We start from the raw sequence: 14,823 nt of genomic DNA, 5'->3' as shown, positions 1-14,823 counted from the left end.
GTCCTGAAGGACTGCACCCCATGGAAAGGATCCACTCTGGAGCAGTCTGTGAAGAACTGCAGCCTGTGGGAAGAGTTGACATTGGAGAAGTTCGTGAAGGACTGTCTCCCATGGCAGGGACCTCACACTGCAGCAGGGGAAGAATGTGAGGAGGAAGGAGCAGCAGAAACAAAATGGTATGAACTGACTGTTATCCCCATTCCCCATCCCCCCGCACCCCTCCAGGGAAGGAGGTGAAAGAGTTGGGAGTGAAGTTGAGCCTGGGAAGAAGGGAGGGGTGCGGGGAAGGTGGTTTTAGTTTTGTTTTATTTCTCACTATCCTACTCTGTTATTGGCAATAAATTAAATTAACTTCCCTAAGTTGAGTCTGATTTGCCCTTGGCGGTAATTGGTAAGTGAGCTCCCTGTCATTATCTCAACCCATGAGCTTTCATAGTGTTTCCTCCCCCTCTCCTGTTGAGGAGGGGGAAGAACAGAGCAGTTTGGTGGGCCCCTGGTGGCCCACTAAGGCCAACTGACATGGCAGGGTCCTGCACAACAGTAGGTGAGGACATGCATGTGGACAGAAAAGGATTAAGAAGAATTTAAGTGTTACAAAGCCATTGGTATTTTCATCATACTCATCTTTCTCTTTCACCCAACCAAGGCAGAGCTATTAAATCTCTTATCAGGTTTTCAGCTCCACTATAGTTGCCGACTAGTGCATTAAAGTTCAGAGGATGCAAAATGGAGGTGAGAGTATCTTAAAGGAAGTAACTGGCTAAAGTGACAAGAATTATACTGCCCTTTTCAATGTGGCTGGCATGTATTCACCTTAGGGTTGCACATTAATATGTTACTTGGGAAGTTATTTGATCACCAGCAGTTTATAAAACATCTGAACAATGATAGTTATGTTTGTCAGGCCAAGGACGATATTCAAACAAAAATCTTAACATCATCACCAAAGCCTTTGTATCTTAAAACCAGATTTCCTTTCTAAAGAAGTTCTCAATTTCTCTGCTTCATGCCTTCCCCAAAAGGAAAGCAGTTGTGCCGCCATCCCACAGAGGATACAGCGAGCCAGAATGAAGAAAACAGCAGCTGTTCTGAATGTCACCAGGCAGCCAGCAGGATCCCTGTGGGGAGACCACAAAGCCCACCAGAGAAAGTATCGGTGCAGTACATCTGTTGCTCTTATGGAAATAAAAATACTCCGCTGAGTCTCCAGGATCTTCCATACCCACAGGTGGTCCTGTCCTTGGATGCCTTACAGTACAGAGATGAGAATGAGTCTGAGCAGGCAAGTATCTTTGGGCAAGAAACCTATCCAAAGTTTATCCACAAAAGAAAAACTGAATAAAGCAGCCCTCCTGTGTCTAAATAACTTCAGGGCACAGACAAGATGTGCCTGAGTGAAATATTCCAAATGCTAAGTCAAAGAGCATTAGATCCAAGAAATCATTGCTTGGTGCAACAGCACAGATTAATTCCAGAAGTCCCAGGCCCTTACAGCCAACCCTCCCCTCAGAGTGCACGGGAAGCTAACCTCCTCTTGTGCAGCACCCACTCTGTTTCCCATTACTGTGGAAACAGAATATTATTCAGCACATTGCTGTTGTTTCTATCTGACCTCTTCCCTGAGAATAAGGAGTTTTTTCTACATGATTTCTTAGGAAGAAACTTCGACAAATACATGGCGTTCTGGAAATCATATCTTGGATCTGAAAGACACAGTTCTTATTAATTTACACAACTAAAATGAATTGAGATTTTCTAGAAATTCATTGAAGATAATTGAAGAAAATTGAAGAAAAGATATTGTTTATAATGACTTCTTACTAAACGGTCTTGTTTGTTCCTTGATGTATATGAATTACTGGAAGTTAATGCCTTACTGATAAAAGAGGGTCATGACATAGTGACAGCATATGGGACCAGAGCTTTAGTTGTAAAAAATATTTTTTTAATAATATCACTATTTTTAAAAAATTACTTATTTTTTCTATAGGTTATGTACCAGGCTTTTAGAAGAACATTTTTTGTGATAATTATCTCATTGTATTTACTATCAGATCTGGCTGCAACTTGGAGTTTGCATTCCCTAAAAGTTTAAAATATTTTGGAAGAAAAAACAAAGCTTCTCATGAAAACTAGAACTTCTGAGCTTTCCCTATGAAAAGGAAACAACACTTATTTTTTCTAGAATAAAAAATTGTTAGTTTTTCTATAGTTGAAGCATCCAGATGTCCAGATCCCAAGGAGTCCCCTGCTAGAGTTCAGAAATCCTTAGAGCACCTAATCCTTAGACCTTAGAGCACCTGTCAAAGCAGGGAGGGCTATGAGCATGAAAACCTTCTCTGGTCCTGGCTCCCAGGAGCTAGTTACATAGAAACTAGGACAGAGTATGTCAGCAATTGAACTGTTTATTGTAGAACTATATGTACCCAGTTTGGCCAGCCACAAGAAATTTTGGGAATATAGACAGATGTCTGTCTCTGTAAGCTGTAGAGATACCAAATGGCATGCAGAGTTCCTTTCAAGACTCATTACTGGAGGTTTCAGGCTTGTTTCTTTCACCATGAAAATATAGACTCAAGACAACCTTTTTTCTCTCCCCTCACTAACCAAAACTCCTCTGTTTATGGAAAATATTCTTGCAGCTCTCCACATGATTTCCTGCAAGTCTTCTTGGGAGATGACCCGTTCCAAGAACCAAGCTTCTTTTCCCATCAATCTAAAATGAGCTATTTGTTCTCATCCATGGTCACCATGCCTAGGCCCTGCATTACACAGCGTTGATGTATTGGTTGCTGAACTTTCTATTGTCCCCCAGGTCAAACTCTTTAATTATGTAGGATTCTACATGGAAAACAACCTGTATATAACTGTGGCCTGTTGCAAACCCAAGCAGGTCTTCACCAGGGCTGCTTCACAGATTTGAGAGATCTGTGTACAACAATTTGGCCTGTCAGGTGCCAATAAGAAACAGTTGCTGGGAAGACACAGGAGAAGCCCTACCCCATCTGCTTTCCCTGTAGGATGTAAGCGGTATACTACGGGCAACCCACTACACAGGAATTCAGTGCTGAAGGGTGGAGTCATTTCATGTTAGGCAAACATTTTTTTAAAGCCATTTATTCTGTGGATTTTGGGTCCATGGATGACTTCTGGGAGGCAGCTCTCTGAGGCAGTGGAGCATAAGTTCCCCCAGAACCCCTGTGAGGAGGTTAACCCACAGGTAATCAATGTCTACAGTAGAAATATGAGTCCTCAGCATGGATTCAGCCAGAAATAGAGGTCAGTTCATGTCTGGTTTTTTATCCAAAAGTGTTGAGTTAGAAACGTCTCTGTTCCACCTCATTTACAGGGCCAGCAGGAGAGCTTGCACAGTCTCCTAGCAGCTCCTGAGGGCCTCAGTGTCTTGAAGAGCTGCAGGATTCAAGCACTCCTGCCTGATTGTTCTCAGAGTCCATGACCACAGGCCAAACTGTTCCGAGACTTATGCTCTACAGCTAACAGCCTGTAGAAGCAAGCTTGTCCGAGACCTCCCACATTAGCAGTGAAGAGAGTCCTCTGCATTATACAACATGAGCAGGTACGTCTCTCTGTCCTCCTCTCACCACATCACAGCCTCACATTCCAGAGCCCGACAGCCGTAATAACTACCTGTGGCTCCGAGACATACCAGTCCAGGACTGGGCTCTAGGATAGGACCCAAATATTGGAAGTTTCCTAGATCCTGTGAAACTAATTTAAATGCAAAGGCCAGTCAGTCAATGCTGTAGCAGAATGATTGCTTTTGGACAGTGGATAAATTTTCATGAGAAATCCCATGAGATCAGGTGTCCTGTAGCTTTATTTGGTTTGTTATTGTTAGCCATTGATCTACACAAAGCACTATTCTCAGAGAAATAATCTTACCAACACATAGAAAGAGATCAGGTTTCACTACCTGGGAAGGACATCTTGAGGTCATTTTGGATTTTCTCTGAAAACAGCCTTATGTTCAGCCAAGAGGGCAAACAGATTGTGAGGAGTTCTTAGCAAAAGAACAGAGAACAAAACAGGAAATGTTATTATACTGATGCAACATATCCTTATCTTGAGCACTGGATGTAATTCTGGTCACCAGTGACAAAAAGGATATAACAGCATGAAAAAAGTTACTAAAAAGAGCAGTAAGGATATCAGAGTTACAGAAAGCTTTTGCTACAAGAATAAACCAAATTGACTAGCACTCTGCAGCTGAGAAAAGGGAGGACTTTCAGCACTAGGAAAAATTACACACAGAACGATTTTTCAGTATGACTCATGATGAAAGAAATAGGGACATTATCAGGCACATAGTTAAAGCAGAGAACAGTACTCTTTCACATAAATAAAAACAGAAACTAATTGCCACATGAAGTTGTCAAAAGTAGATGCACAGCTGGGTTCTAAAGGCATGACTCAAATTTAAGGAGAGATACACTGATCACCATTTAAGATGCTGTTGGAAAAGCTACTTTAAACTGAGGATGTCCATCCCTCATGTTTGACACTGGCAGGGTTCATCATCCTCTCCTTTGCCTGTTTTTGATGGCTTGTGCTTTTGGTTAGCAACAGGATAAAGACCTGGGGATGGGAGTTGGGGGCGTTTGTGCGAGCTGGTGTAATAGTTTTTTTCTTATATTAATAGGGAAACAGAAGAAATACAAAAATGGAGGTAACTTATTGAGTTTAAATTCCTGTTATTTTTTTTTGTCATTTATTTCATTTCATCTCATCTCACAAATACTGTGATTAATAATTCTGCTAAGAGCCAAAAGAGTGATTTTCCTTCCCTGAAACCAGGAATTCCTGCAGAGCCTGGAGATCTGTTCCCATAAGGTCTCAAGTTTTGCTTCTTGAAAAGTCTCGTTCCTTTCCTCCCCTTTGTTCTTGCTTCGGAGCAGAAAAATCTGCTGAAAAGAAGCAGTTCACAATAACAAATTTCCATTCTTTGTGGCTCGGAAATAGAGAGAAATGCAGTTATATGGAAGAATGCTTCTCTGGGAGGAGCCAATGAAACTGATGGATTTTGAGCACTCAGAATAAATGTAAGGTAGCAAATTTTTGCATTTCTAAGGAAAGAAACCTATTATTTTATGCCAAGAGATGGTTCCCTGATCCAAATCCCAGTTTCAGTGACGTGTCAAAGAAGGGACTTTCTGGCACAGTCTCTTCTTTGGTGTTTCTTATTAGCCACCTAAGTACCACAGCACTAAGCTCTGTTGAAACCTCACCTAGTTCACTCACCTGTGCTAGGTATTAGGACCTGTGGGCATGCTGCTCAGCAGTTCTGGAGCCATGCTCTTCCATTATAGGCATTGCCTCACTGACCATCACTCCACCTTTTTTTTTTTTTAAACTGGTCACTCAGCACTTTGTGAGTGCAATAGGAAACAAAACCTATCTTGTGTTCAAATTTCCATTGCAATATGAAGCGAACATTGTTCCACAGAAGTGAGGTCTAGACTGCAGACACATTACACAGATTGACAGGGCCACCATCTAACTGCAGACTTCATTTGCATTAAAGTGGGGAATCTGGGAAAAAACATGCGTACAAAACCAGCTGCTTTGGGCACTTCTGGGCCTCTCTGTTGCTGGGGAAACTACAACTTTGTCAAACTAGTGTCAAAGATAAACCATATTCCACTTCCTTTATCTTTACAAAAGAGCAGTTGAAACAAGAAGGCCTAAAAGGAGGAAAATGCAAGAATTCTTAATTTTATTACCAAATTTGAACATGTTGGAATCTCTCAGGGTACATAAACATCCCTAATGCAGAAGTACATAATAAAAATAATAAAAAATTATTAAAAATGTATGAATTCAGTGAATATCTGCCCTGCAAAGACTGACAAATCATAGCATGTAAGTCCTCACATACTCTTGATTCCACGGAGTCAGGTACTGGACTCCCAAGCAAGAGCCAGCCATCCTGCATGGTTTGTTTGGATAATTGCTCGAGTGAGTGCTACAGCCTGTGTCCAGACACTGCACATCCAGACAGTAATAAGAATTACTGTTTTCTTTAAAGAAGTTGCAGACTATCAGGAGACTTCTTTTCTGGTATTGACTTCCATTACCCACGAAAAGGGTTGTTTTGGTGCATTATAAAGGATAGAGTCAGTTTGCTACTCCCAAAAGCTATTCAAGCCCAGACAATGTAGACATGGCCACAAATTGTCTATCATTCAGGCTCCAGCTGTCATGTATTTCTAGCTACATATTGCCTGAATTGGGATTTAGAAAATAGGACTGACCCACACCTCAGGCAAAAATCCCATATAACTGGTGTCCAGCATTGCCTGAACTCATTCAAGGTCTCTTCTGTGCTTAAGACAGGCACTCTACACACTCAGAACCCCATCCTCTGGAAGGGACAAGGATTTCTCTCCAAAGTAAAATAATTTACAACTCAGACTGAGAACAATCCACAATGCCCAGACAAGGCTTTCAGTCAGAACACTTGTCAAGAAACCAGAAGACCCAGATTCTAAGGTCTCCAGAGACTTCTACATCACGGGAAAAACCTTCCACCCTGCCCACTGAAATTAGTATGCTATGTGTTGGGGTTTATAAATCATGGGTGAGACAGAGAACAGCCAACAGTAAATTTGGCTCTAGCCACCTGGTGGGTGGATATTAATGAGAAATTTTTATTCCAAGGCTCTGACTCCTCTTAAGTGGGTTGGGCTCCCTCACATTTGTTTTCAACACGCAAAACTGCACTACCAGGTACAAATTGGCCCAGGTACGTCAGAAGCAGCAGAAAGTGTCCCAGGTGGAGTTGAGGGAGCACGTTCTCCTTCAGGGCTAGAGAGGTCACCAGTTTTCTGACGACTGCTCTAACCACAAGGCTAGTATGAGAATGAAGAACTGAGCGGAGGTGCACCATGCATTCAGATTTTTTGTATCATCAGAGCTGTTTCTGCTCTGTTAGCGTTTATTCTCAGAAGACACATAGCCAGCTTACATCATGACTGGGAGTGGAAGTTAGCATTTCCTTATTAGTTCTTTCTACAGTCAACAGTAAGGGTGAAGAGTAGCCAATTTAGGAAGTGGAGCTCCCTCAGAAGGTCTTGGAGGTCCTCACCTTCTGCCACTAAAGAGATTAGACCATCCCTTTCTCTTTGGGGAGTGTGCGTGTCTAAATTCAGTCAAAGACATTGCCATAAGCACTGACATTTCTAGCTCTGCAGGATATCCCAGAAACAATATTATGTTCATGCAAACTAATTTATACTAATTTTTGCAGACAACCAGAAGTTTTCTGAATAAGAGTGCTTGTGCGGAGAGCTCTTTCCACAGACTTTGCGCCTGCTGCTATCACAAAGCTTATCAATGTTGTTAAGCCAGCATAAAGTTTCTGTCAGGTTCGTTTTCTGCCCCAGCAAAACCTCAGGTGTCAGATCTGACCTTTGGGTAGCCACAAAGTTTGCATTTTAAGAGCTCAGCAAAAATGGCAGTCTATCATACAAAATAAAACCAGAAAATTGGTTTAATCTCTCTCCATATCACTAGCAAAAGCACTCTTTTTCTATGAATTCATATGCTGAAGGGTGGAAAGACACAGTTTAAAAGTAGTCATAAGTAGAACAGCAACTCTGTGGCTGATAAGCCAATAAAGGAAACATATCTGTAAAGCAATTGCTACTTATATACTCTCTGAACAATAGCTGGGAGATAGTAAAGTCCTTGAGTTATTATTAAAAATATTCTGTTCAGTTTGTGTTGTCTTTCTGGAGTAGCCTATGAAATTTCAGAAAATACTGAATTACACTACAAGAATGTGTCTGATGAGAAAATCTAAATCAAAGAAAAATTAATTCTCTCTAAACATTTTAAATCTAGATGGAAACTACATACACTTAGGAAAAGAAATAGAAAACGAACAAGACTGTGGCAAGTTTTTCAGCATAATCATCACAACAGAAGATCAGCATACCAACCCAGCATAATAGAACACACCTCAACTACATTTTCAAGAAACATCATGAGGAAAGCAGGTCTGCACATTTCAGAATAAGAAACCTTCAAATGCACAACTGTGTATTGTAACAAATATTACCATAATCTCTTCTAGCCAGCACGAAGAGGAATGAGATTATGTGCAAAAAAACCCCTGAGATGATTGTATACTTCAGTGGGCATATCTTTCACTTATGTTTCCTTTCAGTCAATCAATCAGCTTCCCACCTGTAACCATTTTTTCCATCAACTTTACCTCTAACTCTTTACTGGAAATTCCATTTGCCAGTAAATATTTCTTATGTTTCAGCTAAAGTGGAAATTAGTAATTCTGATTATCTTTTTTTTTCTTTTTTTCTTTTTTTTTTTTTTTTGTAGCTGTCATTGCTCCTTTGAGCTGGAGAACAGAAAGCCCAGAATGGAAATCCTACCATTAAATAACATCTGCACATCATTGTTAAGGAAAATTCTACCAGTCATCATAGGTAAAAAGGTGGAATTTAAGGAGATTGTGTAAATAGCATTTGTCATAACTATTCAGCGGCTCATATTGACTCTAGAAGTTCGATTCCAAACACATTTTCATAACTGCATTTATGTGTAGTCCATGCATCTCCCTGAACCATGCCATCAGAAGAGTCTGTGAGGTTCCAGGTACCTTTTTTTTTCATTCTTTATATATGCCAAAGTCACCTGAACTCACTGTAAATCAATGTGCTCATTTGTACTCGATTATTACTACCTTCTATTTCTTCTGGTTTGGTCATCTGAGACAAACAATGTCTGGAAAGAAGGAGCTAACTTCTTATGACTGAAATTCCAGGTAAATTAATGAGAAGGAAGAAGCACACAGAAGTTTCAAACAAAATGTAATATCCAATAGGAAGCAGTAAAAGTATCATATGAATCAGGGCAAAATAAATATTTATGTTCCAAAGACTAAGACAATATAATAGTGATGACAAAAGAAGTAGAACCTCCTCTAGCAAAATGTTTCCAGGTGGTTTTCACCAAGAGGGTCCATTCAGATGGTCCATTAAAGCTTGAAAAGACAAAGAATAAATTCACTGCAATGAACAATGGAAATACAAGATCTTGAACCAACAAACAGCTGGTTAGGGTTACTGAAATCATGGCAAAATGACAAACTCTCAGAAAGATAAAAAGCAACTGTGGAGCCTGTTGAGGCAATGTAATGGACAATGACGACAAACTTTGTTGACACAAAGGAACAGGCAGTGATAGACCAAAGAAGTAGACAATGAATTTCGAAGAGTCTACAATTCAGACAAGATGATTCCTTCCAAGACTTGCCAAATATGGAATTAAACCATCAACAAAATACATGAAAAAAAGACGTGAAAGAATGCTTGTCAACAGCAGTGGTAGCAAACTTTGGTGGAATAGCTCCATCCTTGTATTGCTTTTATAGTTCAAGTCATAGAAACATGACAACAGCTCTGCTGGTTCAGATCATCTAGCTTAGTACTTCTTCTGTAGTAAGGACTTTTAAGCAAAACTAAGAGTAAGATCGCATCCAACATATACCATAACTCCACCTCAGTACTCTCCTAGCCTCCAATTGCTCTCAGCACCAGGAATTTCCTGAGTCTGGTATGTTTTGACTGTTTATTCACCTCCTATTGGATATCTCTTCCAAGTCTGGTCTCCCCAGGAACCTGTGTGGACTTCTTATTTCTGTTGAGTCCTCTGGCAAGGAGTTACACAGGACTGCTATCTCTTTCCTGAAGATCCATCATATTTTTCTTTCTAATGTGCCAGATGGCCGGCACTGAGACTGTGCTGAAGCTTAATAAAGGAATGGGTAAAACCCCATTTTTATGGGTTTTTTAATCCCATGAGACAAATTGTGTTGGTTTCAGAAAATACCCCTCATCAGAAGCTGGTGTCTCAGACCATGCTGCTTACTGTGGGATACAACCTTTTTCACTCAACCCCTTAACCCGGGCAACTGAAAGTCTATCAGATGCAATGCATAGAAAAAAACCCTTAAACCCAAACATGTGGCCAAAGAAGAGAGATGTTACCTCAGTGTGTTCCTGGCATGGTACTGCAATCTATAGAAGGGGCTCCAAAGGACCATATTTGAGTGCTGGAAATGGTATAGCCACAAGAACACAAGCCAGCAAACAGCTGCTTAAACCTACCAAGGCTATTCTTTAGGAGCAGTGCTTCTCACACCATCCTAATCATCCACCCTTGCCTTCCCTGCCTCTTCCGTGCAAGAAAAAAAAATATTTTGTGTTCCTAGATGGCAGACAGTTCAGAAAACAGATCTGCCTAAGAAATAACTGGCCAAGAGGAACAACAAAAGCATTTATTTTTCAGCTGGTCTGGTTCTTGTGCAGGTTTCATGGACAGGCAGCTGTGCTGGCATAACAGAAAGGGCAGCCTTGGGGTGGGTGTGGGCAAAAGGGCAGCCTTGGAGCAGGTGTGGGCAGACAGAGGGAGCAGGAAAGTCCAAACTAGTAAGGACAGGGAATAAGCACCTGTAAGACCACGCCAGAAGAACAGCAAAAAAGTGTCACAACTCTTCTGATATCCAGCTGCAATGGATGGCTGCACCAGCATGATGTCTGCAGACATTTCTCCGGTAACTCGATGCTGCATGAGTGTTTGCTAACCAAGAACCAGTGAAGAATGCTGTTTTCTTCAAGCAAAAAGCTGACTTTTTTAATACTTTCCAGGGTCCAAAGTCACCTTAATAAGGAAAGACAGCTCTATTGTTTTTCTGGGGGAGGATGTGGTTAATTATGTAATGCAATAACAACAGATCAACTCGGCATTATAGTATCTGAATGGAAATCACCTCCACTCTGTGTAGTTTTCAAGGTTTACAGAACAGTGTTTGGGTTCTGATACTTCACCCTGGGGACTTTCTTTCCCACCAATAGCAACATAAAAACCTCTTTTTCAATCTCAAGAGAGAAAGTCAACAGCCTGCCCAAGTCTAAATATTTGCTGAGTAAGCATGATAAAAGCATCTCACTGTAAACGCACAACTTCTTTTGACACCTAGTGCTACAGACAGTGGCAAAATGCCATGAAACACTGGAGCAACACAGACCAAACAAGCTACACAAAACCCAGCAGGTTTCACACGGTTTTTGTTTGTTGCTACAGGGGGGGAAAGAAAACAAATACTAAAGAAACTTCAGGGTTCAGACACCAGAATGTCATCCTGATCCCAGGGTTTCAGTGGAGCTGACATTTCACGTCTTGAATGTTGGAAATAAAATCCACGTAGTCTGAATTAGCCATGGCCCAGCATCTGCAAATGTGCACAGCTCCCTGCTGACATTTGTAGGCAAACAGGCAGATGGGGACCCCAAAGCACACTAAGAGCTCAGAGCACCCCAAGATCTCCAGAAGCGCTTATATGACACCACTTGCTTTTGTTCTACCACCACTGCGTTCTGAAACTTGCGACACTAAAACACCCCAGCTAGTGGGGACAAAACCCATTAGCCTGCCAGCACAAGGTGTCTCTACAACCAGTGCTGCAGCTTGGTAAGGTCGGATCAAGCAAGAGGAGAGGCACTTCATGTGGAAGCATCTCTGGTCTACAGGAAGGGCTCTTTTTAGGGGCCTGCCTGCTGTTGGCTCCATTCTTTGGCCTTGAGGGAGTGCATGAGGAAGCAATAACGATGACAGGCCCAGAATCAGACCTGAGACATTGCATAAGCAGGCTACAGGGTGGGCACAGTACAGAAGTGACACCACCATGGCATGGTAGCCAAGCTGGCTTGAGCTGACAGAAATGAGAGGTGCAACTGGAGCCAGCACCTTTGGGAGGCTGTCCATGCAGCTGCAGCACCAAAGCAAGGGTGGCTTCAGCTTGGGCACCCATTTGATCCCTCAGAAACATCGCCCTTTTCCCATGACGACAGAGCATCCTGCTAGAAGCTGGAGCACACTGAGGCTGGGAAGTGAAGCGAGAAGGTAGCAGCAACCTACCCGTCTGCCTCGGCAATTGGAGAGCCAGCCCAGTGGTTTGGGGCAGCTGTTGAGATATCAGTCTGATTTTCAGCAGCTCCGTTCACCGCTGTTGAAGACAGAACGCCTGGCTCGGTCAGCTGCTGGCCTGACTCTGCAGAGCACTTCTTGTGCTTTTCTCCAGCATTTGTTTTTCCTCTTTTTTCCCAGCAGCCCTCATAAGTAAACTGGGTCCTTTAGCTGTGAGACAGCTCTTGGCCTGAGGTCAGCTGGAGCTATTGCAGCCAGCACATCTCCCTTGAGCACTTACAAGCCCCTAACTGGAGGAACACAGAGACTCACAGCATCTGTAACCAGATTTCATTGCATGTCAAAAGCCTCTTTTTCCTCCCTGAGGCATTCAGGATCACCTGCAAGTGGGTACATCCAGCACTGGGTTAGGAAATACAGGTGCAAGTTTTCAGTGTAGGTCAAAAATAACTGCTTCCACAGGTCCCCTTAAAAGTGCTCTGTACTCACTGCTTAAAAATACTTTGCTGACAACAAAACAGGAGCTTTTAGGGGAAGAAAAATTCTGCTCTGCATCTAAGACAAGGGAATTTCCACAACACTGTGTCTTGTGAGAGAAACATGGTGATCCAGGAGGTAGCCTTGCTCAGGAAATCAGAAGAAGATCATCAGGCTGATTGGAATTATCTTCAAAGAGAAAAGCCAAGAGCAGTGAAATATGCTCATAGTAAGTACATTTGTGGTTAGAGAGAGATACATACAAAGATAAAACGGTATTTTGCTACTTCACATGTCCCATAAGTAGCTCAAAATGCTACACATGACCTTAATCAGTAATTACGTAGGGTGCTGCTGGATTTATTCTTCCTCACTTCCTCCCTTCTCTCCCAGGCCAGGCCAGGCCACAAAGACTTTATAATGCTGCCAGGTGTAGGTCAAATTGGCTAAACACTTTTAAAGTATTACAAGGAATTTTCTTCCGATTAGACTCTTACTCAGTTGAGATGGTTTTTAGCTGCCAAAGAACAAGTCATATGGTTATTTTTAAAAATAGCATGTTTTCTTTTGCAAAATATGGACGTTGATTTAACTCCCATTACGATATGGTCAAGAATTCTCATTATATTTCCTATGAAAGACCATCTCATACTATCCACCAGGACACTACTCTGTAAATGGAAATAGCCACTACCCTGTATTATTCACATCTTTGATATATGTAGTGTATGTAGTGACTCCCTTCTCAAGCACTCTAGCCCAATTCCAGATAGAACCTGTTGTAAGTCAGAAGTGCAGGCTTATGAGTAAGGTGGTCATTTTTTGTGAGAAGCAGCTGTGTGCCACTGAGTATGAGGTAAGCAAGAGGCAGCCTCTTTTGGTGGGTTTCAAGGAAAAGAGAGAGAAGTTGAAAAAGAAGAGAAACAAGTGCATGGCCTGACTCCCAGATTCCTGAAGCTCCACCAAACCCACTGAACCCCTCTCTCCCATTACTCCCAGCCTCCCCCAGGATACCAGTGACTGCTCATAGACTTCCCACAGCTGGAGCAGAAAATTTCAGCTTTAGCAGCACTGTACATTTGAGGGCCTATACACAAAGCATACCTGGGGCTGCTCTTGGACCCTTCAGTCATCAGATGGCCTTCACGTATCCTAATGCGTATACTCCTACAACACTTAAGAATTGCCATCTGAGTGCTGGCTACAAAATCCAACTACTACTGAGAGCTCCTTGAATTGATGACAGCATTACAAATCACTCTGCCTCAGCTATCCTGTGCTAATTGCTTTAATCACTTTCTGCAGTCTCATCTTCACCATTAGTTCTGGAACTCAGAATCAGTTTGCCTGAGCCATGGTGGGATTTTTGATTTGGCTGCATTTATTAACATTAATAGTAATATTATTGATAATATTAAGACAGGCATTAACCCAAGTACAAAAAAAAGTCTACATGCCAGCAGGGAAAAGAGGGTTTGCAAGGTCCCTTAGGGCCTGGGCACACCATCGAAGGCAAGGATTGGAGACTGATCATTTCAGGTGGCAGAGAGACTGCCTGTGAAATTGGACTCCCAAATCATCAGAGCCAGGGAGAACTGGACAGTGCTTCCTGCTACAGGAACATTGTGACATTCGGATAGTCTTCATGATGCACCTGACCGCTCCTCTCTGATGGCAGCCCTGAGGCAATTTTTCTTCAGGGACTCCAGGACTACTGAATCTTGCCTACTGTCATCTGCAAACTTGGGTTATACAAACACTTCACCATCCCAGACTCCCAAGGTTTTCTGACCATGTGACCACAGGATCCATTTGTTCCCAGCTCTGTCGGCTAGATAGTTAAATTAGGCACAAATTCTCCATGTCAAGTGACCTGTGGGACTCTCAATTGCCTGGGGAGCACACGGTTGGTAATGGTCCTCCAGCCATCATGCACAGCTGATCTGCTGGAATGCAGATCCCAGATGAGGTGGTCTCTATTCACAGTGTTTTTCTTGGAATAATCAATGGGAAGTGTTGCTCAACATAAAGCAGTCATATGCTGGAGGCTGATAAAGAAACACAGCTCTACGAAGGACAACTCCTCCCCATTTTGCAATTAATTCTGGGGCACTGAATTAACAGATGTACAGACTCAAAGGCCAAAAATCTCATTTTCCCCTAAATTCCCTGCTAGTTCCTACAAAGGATGGGGAAGGTACTAAAAATAATAATTACAGTATAATTCAGAACAGCAGTCATCAGAATATCTTCTTTTTTTGACTCCCGCTTGGTGTTTTTTTTAATAGTGTTGTGGCTTGGCATTATTAGCAACAGAACTTCGTTATGATCTTATGTACAGAGTGGCTTTTTTTAAAAGGGGCAAGCTTCAGTCTGAGG

At 42.1% G+C, this 14,823-nt stretch overlaps 1 protein-coding gene across 6 annotated transcripts in view; it reads right to left on the bottom strand.

Annotated features, from left to right (window-relative positions):
* IL1RL1 (interleukin 1 receptor like 1) overlaps positions 1–12,083 on the bottom strand; it is a 43,424-nt gene extending 31,341 nt beyond the window's left edge. For all 6 annotated transcript variants that reach the window (XM_074815120.1, XM_074815123.1, XM_074815124.1 and 3 more), the window contains exon 1: positions 11,959–12,083. The gene's annotated coding sequence lies outside the window, so the exon portion shown is untranslated. The remainder of the gene's footprint in view (positions 1–11,958) is intronic.
* Between the last annotated feature and the right edge of the window lie 2,740 nt (positions 12,084–14,823).

Source organism: Strix aluco, chromosome 2 (genome assembly GCF_031877795.1).
Source record: "Strix aluco isolate bStrAlu1 chromosome 2, bStrAlu1.hap1, whole genome shotgun sequence".
Taxonomy (NCBI): Eukaryota; Metazoa; Chordata; class Aves; order Strigiformes; family Strigidae; genus Strix; species Strix aluco.
Note: the sequence above shows the minus strand (reverse complement) of the source record. Positions and strands in the feature narration are given on the sequence as shown.